The 18,793-nt window shown below is 42.3% G+C and overlaps 1 protein-coding gene across 4 annotated transcripts in view; it reads right to left on the bottom strand.

The window, feature by feature from the left end:
• Positions 1–18,793, bottom strand: part of LOC310702354 (uncharacterized protein) — a 157,556-nt gene that overhangs the window by 72,643 nt on the left and 66,120 nt on the right. The window lies entirely within an intron of this gene.

Below are 18,793 nucleotides of genomic sequence, written 5' to 3'. Positions count from 1 at the left end.
CAGTTGCGTTGTAGTGGGGCTCTATATAAGCAGGCTGGCTGAACCCTTCAGTTCAGTTCTGTTCTGGCCTGTGAATAAACAAGAGCTGTTTGAAGAATCGCTGTGTCGTCTGATATGTTCACCCACAACTTAATACCCACAATATTTTATTCAAGTTGGCACCACTGTCGAGAGGACAACCTGCACAACACCACCTAGAACCACCATTTGATAAGAAATGGGCATTGATTGGAACAGCTCAGACCAGATATGTAATCGTTAGCAAGGTCAGTGCTTTCACCAGGAAACTGATAAGCTACAGTCCAGCATAGGAGCATACACCACTTTTGTACAGTGAGCAATAGCCCATCTCAAGGCATAATAATAGTAGTAGTAGTAATAATAATAATAATAATAATAATAATAATAATAATGTCACTGTTTTGAACAGGGAACCATAGGTAACAGCAAAAGCTGAACAGCCATAAGAAATAAGCCCAAACATGCAATGCAGCTGCTGGAAAAAGCAGAAATATCCATGTAAAAAAAGCCAGAATGTTTCACACAAACTAAATATAATCCAACTCCCCACCCCCACCCTATTTTCCTTTACAAAACTGCTATATTTGTCATGCATAGAATGTCACTTTGGTTAACAAGGTTCTTCGGATTTATTAACTACGGACCCCTGTTTTTGTTTTTTAAAGAAGAGTTCTACAAAGCTTCTTTTTAACTTAGTCTGTACAGAATGTGTGGCCTTGAATGCCAGAAAAACTCCTTTTAATGTTTAAATGATCACAGTTTTAATAATAGCTTGTAAAGTGATTTGTCTTTAACGACATCCTTTACTTTTAAACGTCGTTAGCCAAACATGTCTGGCTTTGGTGGTTGCTGAAATGAATTGGATTGGTTATCTAGGGTAATACGTACATGCTAACAAATTACGTCCCTCCTGGGCCAATGTAGATGTGAATTGTGGGATTCTTGTCAAATTCACATTGTTTCCTGGCACTGTTGCAAGTCACTCAATTAGACACCTTCCAAGACCTTTCCTGGCCTAAAATGTAGCTAATTGCTCCTGTTCTGTGGACTATGATTCATCTCACAGATGTCTAAGAACTTCTAGCTACTATGCCGTAATAAAATCAATGCATGCACCACTCAGACATAATATTCTTTCCAACAGGATATCATTTACTCCCCACCCCCACCACTTTTATATGATTAATCCAAAGTAAGGAAGACCTCCTGAATCACTCGTGACGTGGCAGCCTCTGCTACTTGGCTTTTCGAACAAGAACAAAATTGTATGAATACAGCCTTTTATCCTTCATCTCCAGGTGCAGTGGTGTTCGCACTTGAGCCCAATGGCAAGAGGTTTTTCTTTTTAATTTTCCGCTCTTTGGGGTATTGTAATCTATTCCCCAGCTTTTGGTTTTGTCTGTTGACTAGCAGCAAGCAAAACTGGAAAGTTAATACAGAGAAACAGAAGGCAAGTCTCTACGGTACACATCCATGGGAATATAGGGCACAATGTTGCTTTAACACAACCCACCTCTGAGACTGGTGTCAGTAAGCAACAGAGGATTAAGAGTGTTGCTATTAATTGTCGGTCCTCAGGTGAAAGCTCTATGCTGTGGTGATTATGAGCCCTTGGTGAAATGAACCAAGTTTTTGCGGTTCTGCTAGTTGCTTAACCTCGAAACCTTGAGATCAAACAAACATCCTGAGGCAGCATCCCATTCCAAGTTAATGAAGAATAGCAAAATGAATAGGTGACTGCAGTTATTTTGTGCAATAATTAAATACGCCAAAAAAGAAAGAAAAAAAGGTAAGGTAAATTATCCCTGGACGGTTAAGTCCAGTTGAAGGCGACTATGGGGTTGCGGCACTCATCGCACTTTCAGGCCGAAGGAGCCAGCGTTTGTCCACAGACAGCTTTCCAGGTCATGTGGCCAGCATGACTAAACCACTTCTGGCACAACGGGATACTGTGACGGATACCAGAGCACACAGAAACACTGTTTACCTTCCTTCCACAGTGGTACCTGTTTATCTAGTAGCACTGATGTGCTTTCGAACTACTAGGTTGGCAGGAGCTGGGACAAAGCAATGGGAACTCACCCCATTCAGAACTTCTGACCTTCTGATTGGCAAACCCAAGAGGCTCGGTGGTTTAGACCACAGTACCACCCGCATCCCTATTAAATGAGAACTGGTACTTCAGCAGAAGATAACCCATGCAAGCTGCCTATATCAGAAAAACGGTTAAAAATATTTATATCAAGGCCATTCCTTACCAGAAGCACTTGAGGGAACATCATGACCTAATAGTTATGAACAGGAAGTGAATAGAATATGGATGGACTATGCAGAGATGGCAGCAAAAATAAGAGATCAGAAAGATGAGAACTTTGTCAAAGATACTCAAAGTGTTTTAAAGAGTACCTTAGAGGGTATAATAGTCAATTCAACCTACAAGTAGGAATGAACATATGAGCAGCAGGTAACATTAAATAAAGGAAGATTTGAGATTAAAATGGGTGGAATAATAATAGATTATGCAGCCGACAAAAGACTACCCAAGAATGCCATGGAGAGATGGACTGGGAAGTCTAAGGATAAGAGATAATGAGGAATATTGTATGATGTACATGTAAGCTGTAAAAATGCATAAACAAAATAAAGAGAGAGAGAGAACTCTGTCAAAGAGTGGAAGTTCTTTTCGGACTATTTGAGGGGGGAAACTATAGCAAAATGAATTTGCAAGCAGGATTTGAACAATAGGGAAGGGAAGAATAATAAATAAATGGTAGTTATGGCAGGAGATAAAGGGATACAACAGAAACATCACAGACATAAGGATGGGAAGTCAAAATGTAAGAAATTATTATACTGAAAGTGAATTTAGTAATGTCAAATTTTGGGTAAAAAACTAATAAAAATATTTTTTTTTTAAAAAAAAAGAGTGCAGAGAATATGCAGAGATAGCTAAACTGATGGTACTTATGAGAGACAAGCGTAAGATTATTTCAGTGAGGACTGGAAACCTTTTCCAGTTTATTTAAAAAGTAACTCTTTATATATGAAGTCCACAGCGGGGTTTGAAGTTTAAGGGGAAAAAATAATAGATTATATTAAGAAACTTGTTAAAGAGGATGAAAGTCGATGTGACAGAACTTTAAAATGCAATTATATGTAATTACAGTTATAAACACTGATGATGGCTGAGCAGGAAGTCATTAGTATTGTAGAACAGGATTATAATTATTGAGCGTTAAAATGTAATTTTGAATCTTGAAACCAAATAAAATATTTATATCCAAAAAAAGAATGCAGAGAAAGAGGCTTACTCTGGTGGGTCCACCTGGTTGAGTTCATCTAGTACAGTGACTAATCAGATCCTTCAAGGAAATCTGTAAGATCCATGGAACTATAATATAAAACAGGCCCTGCAGGATCAGACTAAGGGCCCATTCAGTCCAGCATCTGTTCTCACTGTCGCAAAGCAGATGCCCATGGGAAGTCCCCAAGCAAAACCCAAGTGCAGTACCACATATGAAAGTACAATGGTACCTCTAGTTACGAACGTAATTCGTTCCAGAGGTCTGTTCTTAACCTGAAACTGCCGCTGCGCTGCCGGCACATGATTTCCGTTCTCATTCCGTTCTCAACTCAAGGTAACTCTTCCAGGTTAGCGGAGTTTGTCACCTGAAGCATTTGTAACCTGAGGTGTTTGTAACTTGAGGTACCACTGTAGAAGAAAGAAAAGCCCCACTTGAACCGAGAAGCTTTACTCGGGGAGTAAGCCTTAGGCAGTGATGCAACCCATATCCATGTACAGTGGTACCTCGGGTTACATACGCCTCAGGTTACATACGCTTCAGGTTACAGACTCCGCTAACCCAGAAATAGTACTTTGGGTTTATTGATACAACAAGAAAAAAGAAAAAGAACACAAATACCAAATTACACACAAGAATAAACATAGACACATAATTTTCTTAGCAAATAATAATGCATCTATTGGTCTTAACACTAAAGACCCAACCTCCCGTCTATTCCATATTTCAAATTCATATTACTTATTGCCAATACACACTTTTATCATAATTAAACTTATTCTTAATAAATCTAATTTCTTATATCTACCTTGCAACTATTACTGAAGTTCCTCGAATGCTGCAGCAGAATTTAAACTACTACATTTATTTTTTAGATATTCTTTGAAAACCTCCCATTTTGAAACAAATTCCTGTTTTGATTTATTCTTTATTTTTTCTGATAAACCATCTAATTCGGCATATTCTGTCAGCTTTTGGATCCAATCTTGTATAGAGAGGATTTCATTACTCTTGAATTTTGCTGCGATCAAAACTCTTGCTGCCGCTGTTGCATATAAAAAGATACCCTTCCTCTTTTGTGGAATCAGTGGCGTAGCGTGGGTTGTCAGCACCCGGGGCAAGGCAAGTAATTTGCGCCCCCTAACCCGTGGATTTGTGCCCCCTAACCCGTGGATTTGCGCCTCCTAACCCCCAGATGTTGCGCCCGGTGCGGCCGGCCCCCCCTGCACCCCCCACGCTACGCCACTGTGTGGAATATCCAAATCTGTTATTCCCAGGAGGTAGGCCTCTGTTTTTTTATTGAAAGAGATCTTTAGCATTTTTTGCAGTTCTGCATGGATACTCTCCCAGAATACCTGTATTTTCCTACATATCCACCACATATGGTAGAATGTTCCTGAGTGAAGTGGCCAGGTTAGGATGACTCATTGCAGATGGAGCAGTAACAGGTAAGTTTATATTCCCCCTCCCAACACAGAGAAACATTTTTTTAAAAATGAAAGCTGGTCCCATAGACCCAGACCCTTTCTGCCCATCTCTTGGCAGCCCTGAGATGGGAATCTTGACCACTGGCAAAAACACAGTGAATAATATTGAGAGGGGGAGTGTTGTCTTCAGAAATAGACATTTTCCATAAAGGAATGAAAAGAAAAATTCAGATATTTTCTCAGGGAAAAAAAAGTCTTCTGAGAAATTTCAGGTCCATTCTACATCCAGATGTCCCATTACTTTGAATGGAAACTGCAGATGCAGAATCATGTGCAGAACAGTCTTAGGAAACGTAGCCAAATTTCTTAATTTGTCTCCCATCAGCCTAGCATCTAGCCAGAATAAGGAGCATGCGAAAGCCATTCTGCGGACTAATGCTTTTCCCAATAGCAATGATTTAGGAAACTTAACAGTAGCATTGGCCTGGAAGTTACAGCTTTTCTAAGGGATTTCTCTTGTTTCAATCAGCTAACTGATTTGCCTTTCCCTAGTGAACTACTCTTCAAGTTACCAGCAGTAGTTTCTGGATGTACTATACCTCGGTACTACAGGTGCAGAAGCAAAAGGGGGGAGGGGGGAATGGGTGTAGTTTCTACAGCCAATACTTCAATTTTCTGCACGTCTGCTATAAACATAATAGAGAATGAGTTCCGCAGAACTAGAGAGACAGCTTGTCCACAGTTGAGCACTATTTAGCTGTTAATCCAATCAGACCAGAGTAGTCTACACCCACATGTATTTGAATAGTTATCTCCCGCTTGGACTACCGCAATGCGCTCTACGTGGGGCTATCTTTGAAGGTGACCCGGAAACTACAACTAATCCAGAATGCGGCAGCTAGACTGCTGACTGGGAACAGCCGCTGGGACCATATAACACCAGTCCTGAAAGACCTACATTGGCTCCCGGTACGTTTCCGAGCACAATTCAAAATGTTGGTGCTCACTATGAAAGCTCCAAACGGCCTCGTCCCAGTATACCTAAAGGAGCATCTCCACCTCCATCATTCAGCCCAGACACCGAGGTCCAGCTCCGAGGGCCTTCTGTTGGTTCCCTCACTGCGAAAAGTAAGGTTACAGGGAACCAGGCAGAGGGCCTTCTCGGTGGTGGCACCCACCCTGTGGAACACCCTCCCATCAGATGTCAAGGAAATAAACAACCATCTGACTTTTAGAAGACATCTGAAGGCAGCCCTGTTTAGGGAAGTTTTTAATTTCTGATGTTTTATCTTGTTTTTAATATTCTGTTGGGAGCCGCCCAGAGTGGCTGGGGAAACCCAGCTGGATGGGTGGGGTATAAATAAATTATTATTATTATTATTATTATTATTATTATTATTATTATTATTATTTTGTATATGAGGAACAACTTTGGTCTTTCCTGTTCCTATCATTAGGCATTCCCTTTTGTGTTTGTGTGTTGAATCTATTATGCCAATTGAGAGAAGTGAGGGGCAGATAGGGCTTGCCAACCCAGGAAGGTAGCCCACCAAGAAGAAGGAAAACCTCCGCTGCCTTGCAGGACATCTTCGAGAGAAGGAAAAGGCTTAAGGAGCAAACCCTACAGAAATCTGGAGTGGAGTCGCTAAGACAGTTCAATGGCATCTTGTAGGCCTCCTTCCAGCAGCCCCTGCAACCAAGCTGGTACCAAACGTCTTGCTCTGCTTTCCTTTGGACCACATCAGTGAGGCCGAGAGGGGAGTCTTGTCATCTGGACAGCCCAGGAGCTCCATACACACTGCCTAGGCTTGTGCCCCAGGGAGGTCACTGGTGCTGTTAACACAGTGGTTTGACTATACCCCCTGAGGTGCACTCCATTGTCTTTCAAGGCAGATGGATGCCAACAAGCTAAGTACTGACAGGACACGTGTGTAATTGATGTGCAGATACCTTAAAAAAAAACCCTGCTGAAGAAGTGTGCAAAAGCACACTGCCAGCCAATTGTCGATTTGTTTATGCAGTTTTATGATTTTGTGCAAATCTGAGGGATCAAAACTATCTATCATCTATCTATCTATCATCTATCTATCTATCTATCTATCTATCTATCTATCTATCATCTATCTATCTATCTATCTATCTATCTATCTATCTATCTATCTATCATCTATCATCTATCTACCTATCTATCTATCTATCTGTCTATCTATCTATCTATCTATCTATCTATCTATCTATCTATCTATGGGGGTGGGGGCTAAGTGCTTGATAGGCACTTAACAGCAATGCTGGAAAAGAAATGAAGGCAAGTGAAAATTCTCAGCACACACTTTTCAGATTGCCTAATATATTTAGTGCAGAAATGTTTAATGTGGTTTGCTTTTGCAGAAATTTGTGGGCTCAAAAAGAAAAGAAAGAAACCCTCCATTCAGGAGTCTACTAGAAATATTTACGGGCATAGCCAGAAAAGAAACAAAAGCATTAAGGAAGTGGATGGTCCTGTTCATTGAAGGGTGTAATCCTGCTCTGGATTAGGTTGCATTCCCCTTAAGGATCAGGTTCATAAGCCTGGCAAATGGGTAAAAAGTTATGCATTTTTAGGATCTGTCACGTGTAAGCAATAGTTACACCAGTATGTTGGACTACACAACATATTGATGATATCATGTTGGCTACCCCTGGTCTAACTATTCCTTACACTTGACATAGTTCCTAAAAATGCGTAAGTTTCTACCTAGCCCTTTTGGAATGTGCAATAGTTGTTGGTTTCTGCATAAAATTTTAATGGCTACTTGTTGTTTTAATTGATGGTGCTTTTGTAGCTCACTGATTTCATGCATTGTAACCTGCCCTAGATGACTCTCATGGTCCCTTCAATCTCTACAATTCTATGAATCTGTGAAATAATAAAACTGCATTTCAGTAACTTACATAGAAAAGCAAACTATTCTTCTTCGATTCCAAGGGAATGGGTCCTGTTCTGCAAGGGGATAAGCAGAGATTCTCCTAGCCCTTGAAGACAAAGACCAAAGCATGTTCCAAACTAGACAAGGCAGATTGTACGGGGAGGGGGGAGTTTTTTTTACCACGGCCAGATTCATTGGATAGGCAAAAAGGTTACCCCACTTCAGATAATCTTCCCTAATACGGAACAGCTTTAATTTACACGCTCCATAATAAGTCTAAGAAAGGTATAACCACATAGTCAAAGGGATGCATGACAATAGGAAGCCATCTCTGTTGGCATTAAATCTGAGTGAACAGTTTACCTATACTCCAGGTTGGTATTGTCTCCTGTCCTCTGTTTTGATTTATAAATCATCTAAAAAAGGTTTTTCGAGTTATATGAAGACAAAGCTGTTCACATCACCAAATGCAGCAGTGTGTGTGTGTGTGTGTGTGTGAAGGTGAGTCTCTTCTATAGAAGAGCCAGTGTGGTGTAGTGGTTAAGAGCGATAGACTCGTAATCTGGGGAACCGGGTTTGTGTCTCCGCTCCTCCATATGCAGCTGCTGGGTGACCTTGGGCCAGTCACACTTCTCTGAAGTCTCTCAGCCCCACTCACCTCACAGAGTGTTTGTTGTGGGGGAGGAAGGGAAAGGAGAATGTTAGCTGCTTTAAGACTCCTTAGGGTAGTGATAAAGAGGGATATCAAATCCAAACTCTTCTATCTTTGCATAATGAAATACTTTTGAGATTTGGAGGGGCTGGGAGAGGATGATGACACTGGACAACGTTTTCACATTAAAACAACATTTTCTTCCTTATTTTAATTACTTTTCCACAAGCGTCATGTCTGCAGAAAGAACTTGCCAAAAGACCATTAGAGTATTTCATGTCTTCTTATGCCAGATGCAGTAGGTAAGAAGTTACTACGTAAATACCTGCCCTGTCTCAGCACAATCCACCTCTGGCCTAAACAAAAGTAAATATGCTCATGTTCACACTGTCCTATCTACTAAGAAGGATGCTTGGGGGGAAAGCCATCTTAATTGTTAGTAAAAGTCACAGATCTTTGTAAAACTAAAACTTTCCCCCCCCTTTCAAAGCAGATTACTCAGTTCTATAGAAGGCTTCATAAACCCAAGGTACATAAATTATATCCTATGGAATAAAAATTATTTCCATTCCTGGATTCCTCTGTAACAAATTTGGCAGTCTGCTTTGATTTTCATAGCACCATGATTTTACTGTCTCTAACCACCTGCCATACCAAAGCAAGCCAACAGAAGTCAGAGTGTTAGGGTGGTCTGTCATAAAGTAAATGTTATTCTTCAATAACGTTCTAAAAAAGCATCATTATAAATCAGGAAGGTGTCCACTAATGAGTCCTGGGGTGTTCATTAGCCCCATATATATATTTGGTCAGCTTACGGAAAGAAAGAAAAAAATCATTTGCAAGCAGACTGTAGCCCTGCACATTTCAGAGGCAACTGAAAGCTAATCTCATTAAATTATGTTAAATGTAAAGCAGACATTAACATCACACATGCCTGCACAACACACACGAACTGTGCACTGCATTGCTTTCCTCCCAAAAATAGAACAATTACCCAGGAAGTTCCTCAGTTTCCCTAAAACCAGAGCTCAAATTTCACCCGCAGACTTATTTTTATGCTACCCCTCTTTAAGGACTTCTGTGGTGAAGGACTGAAACATTGAACATATGAAGCATTCTTAAACTCATCTAGATGTGTGCTTTCCCCATGCTTAGGAAGCTCTCCCCTGGGAAACACATTCTTTATAATAATATTTTATCATTTATACCCCACCCATCTGTCTGGGTTTCCCCAGCCACTCTGGGCAGCTCCCAACAAAATATTAAAAACACGATAAAACATCAGAAATTAAAAACTTCCCTAAACAGGGCTGCCTTCAGATGTCTTCTAAAAGTCAGATAGTTGTTTATTTCCTTGACATCTGATGGGAGGGCGTTCCACGGGGCAGGTGTCACCACCGAGAAGGCCTGGTTCCCTGTAACCTCACTTCTCACAGTGAGGGAACTGCCAGAAGGCCCTCGGAGCTGGACTTCAGTGTGTGGGCTGAACGATGGGGGTGGAGATGCTCCTTCAGGTACACTGGGCCAAGGCCGTTTGGGGCTTTGAAGGCCAGCACCAACCCATTGAATTGTGCTCGGAAATGTACTGGGAGCAAATGTAGGTTTTTCAGGACAAGTGTTATATTGTCTTGGCGGCCACTCCCCACTCCAATAAATTGGAGCAAATAACGATCGGGAGAAATCTTGGTTGTTTGCTCCAATTCAGTAGAAAAAATCATGTATCTCCAGGCAAAAGCGGTGGAGCAAGAGCAAGTCTGGATGAGCCCTGAGTCAGATTATTACTCCATCTACCCAGTATTGTCTGCCCTGAACAAAGGCAGCTTTCTGGGGCCTCAGGCAGTGATCTGCTGTCACAGATCCTTTTAACAGGAAGTCCTTCCCGGGGTTTGAACCTGGGGCATTCTGCATGAGGGGCACCTGCCCTAGCACTGAGCTATCTCCCATCCTAGAGCAGGATTTCCCAAACTTGTGTCTCCAGCTGTTTTTGGACTACAGCTCCCATCATCTCTAGGTAGCAGGACCAGTGGTCAGGGATGATGGGTCCCAAACTGTATAGTTAAAGCCATGGTTTTCCTGGTCATGATGTATGGAAGTGAGAGCTGGACCATAAAGAAGGCTGATCGCCGAAGAATTGATGCTTTTGAATTATGGTGCTGGAGGAGACTCTTGAGAGTCCCATGGACTGCAAGAAGATCAAATGCATCCATTCTTAAGGAAATTAGCCCTGAGTGCTCACTGGAAGGACAGATCGTGAAGCTTTGGCCACCTCATGAGAAGAGAAGACTCCCTGGAAAAGACCCTGATGTTGGGAAGGATGGAGGACACAAGGAGAAGGGGACAACAGAGGACGAGATGGTTGGACAGTGTTCTCGAAGCTACAAACATGAGTCTGACCAAACTGCGGAAGGCAGTGGAAGACAGGAGTGCCTGGTGTGCTCTGGTCCATGGGGTCACGAAGAGTCGGACACGACTAAACGACTAAACAACAACAATCGAAAGGAATGGATCCTAGTGTCTTCTACATGACACATTGAGATATGACCTTTCCTTGCATGCTTTAGATTTCAAAGCAAAATTCCCAGGTAATCACCTATTATCACACAGTGACCATACTCACATCACAACAAGCAACGGATGCTGGTTTATCATAATTTTCTATGAACAAGCTGTGTGCAAGTACAGGCTGCCCCACAACAAGAGGGAGAAAACAAATCATGAAGTCATATGGATTCCCCAGTGGGATCCTGTCTTGTGTCTCCCTAACAAGACAGCCTCAAACCACGGTTTGTTGTCAATTTATGAATCCTACCATGTTTGGAAGCAAGAAACCAGTGTCCTGAATTCAGATATCACAACCAACTAGGCTTAACTTCAGTTTCCTTGATTGTTTCTCCTACTCTTTCCAGGCAAGGAGCGAAGTGGGAATGACAGAGCTGTGTGCAACCAACAAATTGCAAAACAATCCAAGATAATTCAAAATAAACTAGAAAAACTGGCTCTTCATTACTACCAAACCCTCCACAACATCAGTCAGTAGTTGTGTGAACCAGGATACGGTTGCTTCAGTACTGTGGAATCTTTGGATATGAACGGGATCCGTTCTGGCGCCCCATTCGTATCCTGAAGTAAATGTAACATGCGTTTGTGCATCTGCGCGTGCGCGGGTCGCATTTCGTCACTTCTGCACATGCACGTGATGTCATTTTTAGTGTCTGCGCATGCGCGAGCAGCGAAGCCCGGAAGTAACGTGCTCCGTTACTTCCAGGTCGCCGCGGAGTGCAACCCAAAAATACTTAACTTGAAGCTACTTTAACCCGAGGTAGGACTGTCTACTTGTTCCTCAGAAAACAGCTTGATAAAGTACCTTTTGGATTTTAAATGGAGATGCTTAAAACATCAGCAGAGAACAGCGAAGAGAGTGCTGTTGTTTGACTCGCGTCCCGCTTACAGGCCTCTCAGAGGCATCTATGTGAGAACAGGAAGGTGGACTCAATGGGCCTTTGATCTGATCCAGCAAGGATTTCTTTGTGGCAAATTATTAATACAAATTAAAGAGGTGAACTGCAACCTTTCCTTGACCACTTTGGCCGCTCTTTTCAGAACCCTTTCCAACACTACAATAGCATTTTTGAGGCAAGGAGACCAGAACTGCAAACAGTATTCTAAGTGCAGTTACAGTGTTACACCATAGATTTGTAGTTTTCAAGTCCCCACTCATTTTTAAAACGGGATCCCTCCGCTGCAAGTTTAAACTGTTTAAAACAGAATTATCTGCCTCCTCTTAAAAGATATATATTCATTGCAACTTTTGCTGAAATACGCAGCAAGGAAAAGACAGATTACTATTGAAAATATTCACCAGCACCACTGAGGAAACTCCGACTGAGGAAACTCCAACGAAAGCAGTATGGCAAGAGAAACTGATGGACTATGCAGAATTGGCAAAATTGACACATAAACTACAGGACAAGGATAACTATGACTTTAAAGATGAATGGGAACCTTTTACAAAGTACTTAAAGATGCAACAAAGTGAATTGGACTCCTTGGCGGGTTTTGAATAAACAATCACAAACTTTTTATTGATAACAAACAGCTAGACAAATTAAGGATCTATACAATGTAATATGCAGAGAATAGCATTCATAGAGAAACCAGAGATTGGAACTGAGGGAAGTCAGGGGACGTGGGGAGGGTGGGTTATTTTATGGGAGGGAGGGGGAGGGGGGAAATGGGTGGGGAATTAAGGATGATATGTTTTAAGATAATACGTTTTGTTTAAATTTTTAATAAAAAATATATTTTTTTAAAAAGGAAATATTCACCAGCATCAAATCTCAAGTTGCTCACCCCTCTTGTTCAAATTGCACACTCGGTGCCAACTATTAGAAAAATCAAAGGCCTGGAGCACTATCAAATAAAGCAAAACATTCATAGATGTTCCTACAATATGCATGATGGTCTTGAGAGCACCATTAGTTGAAGCTCTCTCAAGTTCTTCCTGGTGTGCCTAAAAAAGTTCGCTCAGCCTTGGTTTAGGACTAAAAGGCCTTGACATGTAGTGAAAACAAATGCCTGTCCCCTTACAGGCCCTGTTGTATGAGCTTAGCACCCATTTGCTGAGGAGCTCCATTGATGTTGTGAATTGTTCCATGAAATGTGCCTTTGGAGTGGTGGAAGCCACCCTGAAAGAGAACTACTGTGAGAGATACAGAACATTCTTTGTGCTGCAAGAGCCCGGGTTTCCTCATCAGCCCTCCTTTTCAAAGGGAGGTTTCTCAACCAAGAAGAAACAAAGCACGATCAAAAGCTGCTGCCCTGGCTTTTCTGTGCAAAGTGTTAGCAGACACGGCAACGATTCTCACAAATCTCTGGGTTTGTGCAGGCACAGAACAACATCAAGGCTGGCCAAACAAGTCAACAGCAACAAGAGAAAATGAGATCAAATGTAGCTTTCGGTGCAGCGCAAGTTTCTAGTTCTCATGATTAGGGATGAGAGGCACGCTGGAGGGCATCTGTGAGGACACCCTGCAGGGCCAGCCAAAGACATTTTGCTGCCTGAGGCCAAAGGGAAAGTTGGCCCACACTCCCAATCCATGTATAGAGTGTTGGCTAGACTGGCAGCTAAATCTTATTGCAACACTGGGGATGGGACAACATTGTCCAACATACCCAACAGCTGGAGGCTAGCTTAGAGGGTGCAGAATAGGTTGCATAGCAGACTCAAGGTATATCCTCCCTCACCATCACAGCTCCCGTTCCACCCCTGGCCCAACTTCTGCCTAATGATAGAGCCGGACCGGACAGCTTGCATTTTAGGAGAGTGAAGGTAAGGGAATCATCATGATTCTCTGTCATTGATTCCTGGGATAAAAGGCTAAAGAGTTGAGGTTTCGAAGCTATGTGAGGACAGTGTGTGTGTGTGTGTGTGTGTGTGTGAGAGAGAGAGAGAGAGAGAGAGAGAGAGATAAGGTTCAGAAACTGCAAATAGTGCAAAATGCAGCTACAAATTGTAAACCGAGGTTAGGCATTGAGAGCATATTTGACTTTGTGCAATATGCTCTAGCTCCCACTTAGTTAGTCAGTTTAATTTTATAAAGATAGAAGCTTGCCATTGCTTGAATTAACTGATTCAGCCGCAGCAGTGCCCTGCATGGAAGGCAAAGCTCTGATCCTTCCAGAACCCTCTGTCCTGCCCTCTCTGCTTCCCATCCCAACCTGAGGCAGATTATCCCATCATGCCCACAAAAGAGCACACAACAGGGGTGGGAAACTGATAGCCCTCCGCGTACTGCTGGGCTACAACTCCAACCATCCCGGATCATTGTCCAGGCTGGCTGGTGCTGATGGGCACTCCCGGTTCATGCCTTGGGACCAGGATATGGGACCAGGGACTGTTTGCCTCCACATGTGCCTGCCCATAAACTAAGAGGCCCTTCTTCGGATGCCCCTGTTATCTCAGGTTCAGCAGGTGGCTACAGTGAAAAGGGACTACTTGGTGGTGGCATCCCAGTGGCAGACTGTTCTCCACATGGAGACCTGACTTGCGCTGTAGTTGCGTTTGTTGTTCTCCTCTCCGATATGGCAGCCAAGCCTAGCAATATATAAGCTGTTGTTGGATGTGGGACTCTTTCTCTCACTTTATTCTAGAACATTTCACACATTTTGATGCCATATTTTGCAAAGTAATCTCTGCAAACATGAAGGTTAGAAACTTTTTAAAAAACCCACACCATTACTGTTGGAAACCTGTTTCTGCCAGCACCCAGACCTGTTTTTCCAGAGTTCCTGACCACGCCCGACTTCTTGCTTTGGGCCCCGCTTCCCCTTTGGTGGACAGTCTCCAGACCCTCGACCCAGGACCGGACTTTGACCATGCCTCACGGTAACCACCCCCCCGGGACCAGAACAGCCGACTTGGCCAGGAGTGGTGCTGAGGCTCTCATCAGCATCCTCTGGTCCTTTCACCTCTTCCCCACTGGAGATGGGGGTTTCCTCATCACCAGAGGAGGAACTGCTTCACAAGATTTTCGGAGGCTCCCTGTAACACAACTCCCCCTCTGATTCCCACCCCTGTTCTGATGGCAGTTCCCTGACAATTACCCTCCAACATTTATACCCCGCACATCTGAGTGGATTGCCCCAGCCACTCTGGGTGGCTTCCAACATATATAAAAACAAAATAAAACATTAAACTTAAAAAACTTCCATCTACAGGGCTGCCTTCAGATGTCTTCTAAAGGTTCTCTAGTTACTTATCTCCTTGGCTCGGAGGTCGCATAACTCAATACTCTCCAACATTCTCCAGTGAAAATAGAGACATCCTAAGGAAAAGTGGAACATCAGAAACCAGGACGGCTTCCATACATCAGGGACTGTCCCTGGAAAATAGAGACAATTGGAGGTTCTGCTTGACCTCCTGCATTTCATAGGCTAAAATATCTGGTATATCTGATGTAGATATTGAGACTTGCCTCATCATCAAAATTTGCAGACGCTATGTAAAACGGACACGAAAAGATATTTCCCTTATGCTGAAGTCGAAAGAGAGTAATGACTGGGGGGGGGGTGGTCTTCAGTAGCAGCTTATCTAAGGCCTCCTTTAATTTGCTCCAACACAAGAAGCTACTAGAACGTAAGGGAAACATGGTCTGGCGAAGCTTTTTGGAAACAGTGAGTTATTCACCTTACCTTTAGCACAGCAATATTGCTGAACTTTCTAGTAAAAAAAACGGTTTCAGTATGAAGTACTGCTTCAAAAAAAGAAGAAGAAAAGGGGGGGAATGTGGTCTCAAATGGAATTAAACTGGCAAAATAAAAGAGGTAATGTAAGAACTGTTTAAGGTAGCTACTGGGCTTTACCCGCTAAGTTGCCCATATGACATCACCGACAGCCAATGAGAAGCCTCTGCTGGTCTCCTGCATTCCACAGGCATCTCATAATCCAAGCACGACACCCAGTTCCCCAAAGCAAACATTGACCTTAGGTAGAGTTGCTTGAAAGTGTGTTAGGAAAACATTTGGAGTTCGTGACTGTCCATCAGGATCTGAACCTCGCGTTTTCAGCCAGAAATTTCATTTGGAAAAGCTTCACTTGGATTAACATGGCAATGCTTTTAGGCATCGTTAAGTGACCCATCCAAATTCAGCCTTGGCCATTCGTCACAAGGGCTAAAATGGCATCGGCTTCCTTCCATTTTTGCTAGAGTGGGGGAAATTGCCACAAAAATAAAGGAACGCAGGCTGCTCTTCACAGAAGTTGAGAAAACAGCATTCATTTCTTCACCCTATTACCAACCATTAGCTCAGTCAGTAGAGCATGAGACTCACAATCTCAAGGTTGTGGGTTTGAGCCGCATGTTGGGCAAAATATTCCTGCATTGCAGGGTGTTGGACTAGATCACTGTTTAGCAAACTTGGGTGTCCAGCTGCTTTTGGACTACAAATCCCATCATCCCTAACTAGCAGAACCAGCGATCAGGGGTGATGAGAACCCAAAACAGCGGGTGACCCAAGTTTGGGCAACACTGAACTAGATGACCCTCATGGTCCCTTCCAACTTGACATTTCTATTATTTTATGAATCAATATTGCAAATATCACATTCATTTAATTTAACATTCCTTCAAGTCTCATTGCCAAAAAAGCATCTCTGTGTACTGTTCTTTGCTTCTAAAATGTTTCTTTAGGTTTATTTATCCCTTTGTACTGCCCCTTATGAGTTTCTTTCTGAAACACATTCCAGTCCACCCTTCTTTATCAATAACTGATGACTGGTGGATGTGCTCTATAGTTTAGTTGATCAGTTAGGCAGTAAATTCAACTGCTTAAAGTCATGCGAAGGAATCATATGTAGATGGACATCTGAAATGTCAATCTCCCATGACAGTAAAAAGTTATATTTATGAACAAACGTCTCAGAGAATATTCACACCATACATTTAAAATACATTCAATGAATATTTGCAATATGTGACTTCCCCTAAAGAATCATAAAAGGGACACGGGTGGCGCTGTGGGTTAAAGCACAGAGCCTAGGACTTGCCGATCAGAAGGTCGGTGGTTCGAATCCCCGCGACGGGGTGAGCTCCCGTTGCTCGGTCCCTGCTCCTGCCAACCTAGCAGTGTGAAAGCACGTCAAAGTGCAAGTAGATAAATAGGTACCGCTCTGGCAGGAAGGTAAACGGTGTTTCTGTGCGCTGCTCTGGTTCGCCAGAAGCAACTTAGTCATGCTGGCCACATGACCCGGAAGCTGTACACCGGCTCCCTCGGCCAATAAAGCGAGATGAGCACTGCAACCCCAGAGTCGGCCATGACTGGACCTAATGGCCAGGGGTCCCTTTACTTTTAAAGAATCATGAGAACTTCACTTTTCCCCTCACAGGGCTGCAGCTTCCAGCGTCCTTAAGAAACTGTACTTTCAATGTGTACTGAGTGTCATTTAAATGTATGGCCCGGATCTTCCCAAAGAAGAGCCTTACATAGAACTGTAGAGTTGGAAGGGACCACAAAGGTCATCTAGGCCAACCCCCTGCAATGCAGAATTTTTTTTTGCCCAAAGTGGGTCTCAAACCCACAACCATGAGATTAAGAGCCTCGTGCTCTACTGACTGAGCTATTTTGTCCTGCTCACTATAAGGCTAGTTCATTTATCATACTCCAAAAGTATTTCTTTAAAAAACAACACGGCTCAAAGATTAACATGGAAGTTTCAACATGTGCTGAAACAGAGCCATTTCTAAGAAACGCCAAATAACAGAAAGGGAACTTTAATGTTTGATGCTATTCTTTTGTATTCTACATCAGTATGTAACATTGTGCCAGCAGGGGGCCCTACTCTGGTGCAAAAATCTAACAGCTTCCATAGCACACTTCTTATGCTTTATCACAGCCAACAGCTGATAACATAACAACCTATAACACTTAAACTCTGGCAAATAGAATACTCAGAGGCCATTCATCTATGTATAGCAAAGTGATGCCCAGACCTATTTCCACTGTATTTTTGTTCTGCTGGAGAAAGCTGTCTTTGACGCAGCCGAAGAAAGCACTTTTGCACACATGTTAAGTGGCAAGATGTCCAGCAGCCTAGCAACTTTTTTGAAAAATAATAAACGTGGCAGCGACTGATTTGATGTTACAAATCTATTTTTTCTTCTTCAATTTTTTTTATTGGTTTTCCAGAAAATTTTAAACACACAAACAAACATACACCTTAATTGTACTTGATCCAATCTTAGTAACATTGTTAAGTGACTTCCTCAAATCTCCCTGGCTGAATTTCAGTGTATATCATTGTAACAGTTTTCCAAAACCAATTTTCTCATGAAATTAACTTAATCAGTAAACTTCTTTCTTTGTTTTTCATTTTGACTTTAAACATATTATTCTCTAACATCACATATTTAAATCCTAAGCCTATCTGATATTTGCAAGTTTTACAAATCTAGGGGCCTTTCAGCCAAAGGCTGAGAGTCTTTGTAAACAGTAAACTGAATGTGGAGAATGCAACATACAAAAATAAATGGGGGGGGGGGAGGTCCTAAATGGAAATTCCTCCAGAATTAAACTTGGAATTAATGGTAGCTGTCAGGCATTTTACAGAAACCAAAAAAGAGAAGTAAAGATAGTAGCTTTCAATATGATGTCATTTGTTGCAAATTGTTTCAAATGTTGCATTTTAAATTGCTATGGCCCTCCGTTGGGACCTTATGGTGAAAAGCAAGCAATAAATCAAATTAATTATAATGCTGGTAATAATAGAATAGAGCAAGAAAACAAAAGGAGAGGCAAAGACCAAGATTGGCACCATGGCTGGATCTAGACACATCAAAGAAGTGTTTCAGTTAAACGCGTTGTAAACTTTGTATGAGAAATCATTTGGGCAAAAATGAGACTCCACAGCGCCATCTGGTGCCACAGTGTTATAATGTATATATAACGCTTATAAAGCGCTTTTTCCTTGCCAATGTAGCTGAGTCCCAT

The sequence above is a fragment of the Podarcis liolepis genome (assembly GCF_965112155.1).
Source record: "Podarcis liolepis genome assembly, chromosome: 3".
Classification (NCBI taxonomy): Eukaryota; Metazoa; Chordata; class Lepidosauria; order Squamata; family Lacertidae; genus Podarcis; species Podarcis liolepis.
Note: the sequence above shows the minus strand (reverse complement) of the source record. Positions and strands in the feature narration are given on the sequence as shown.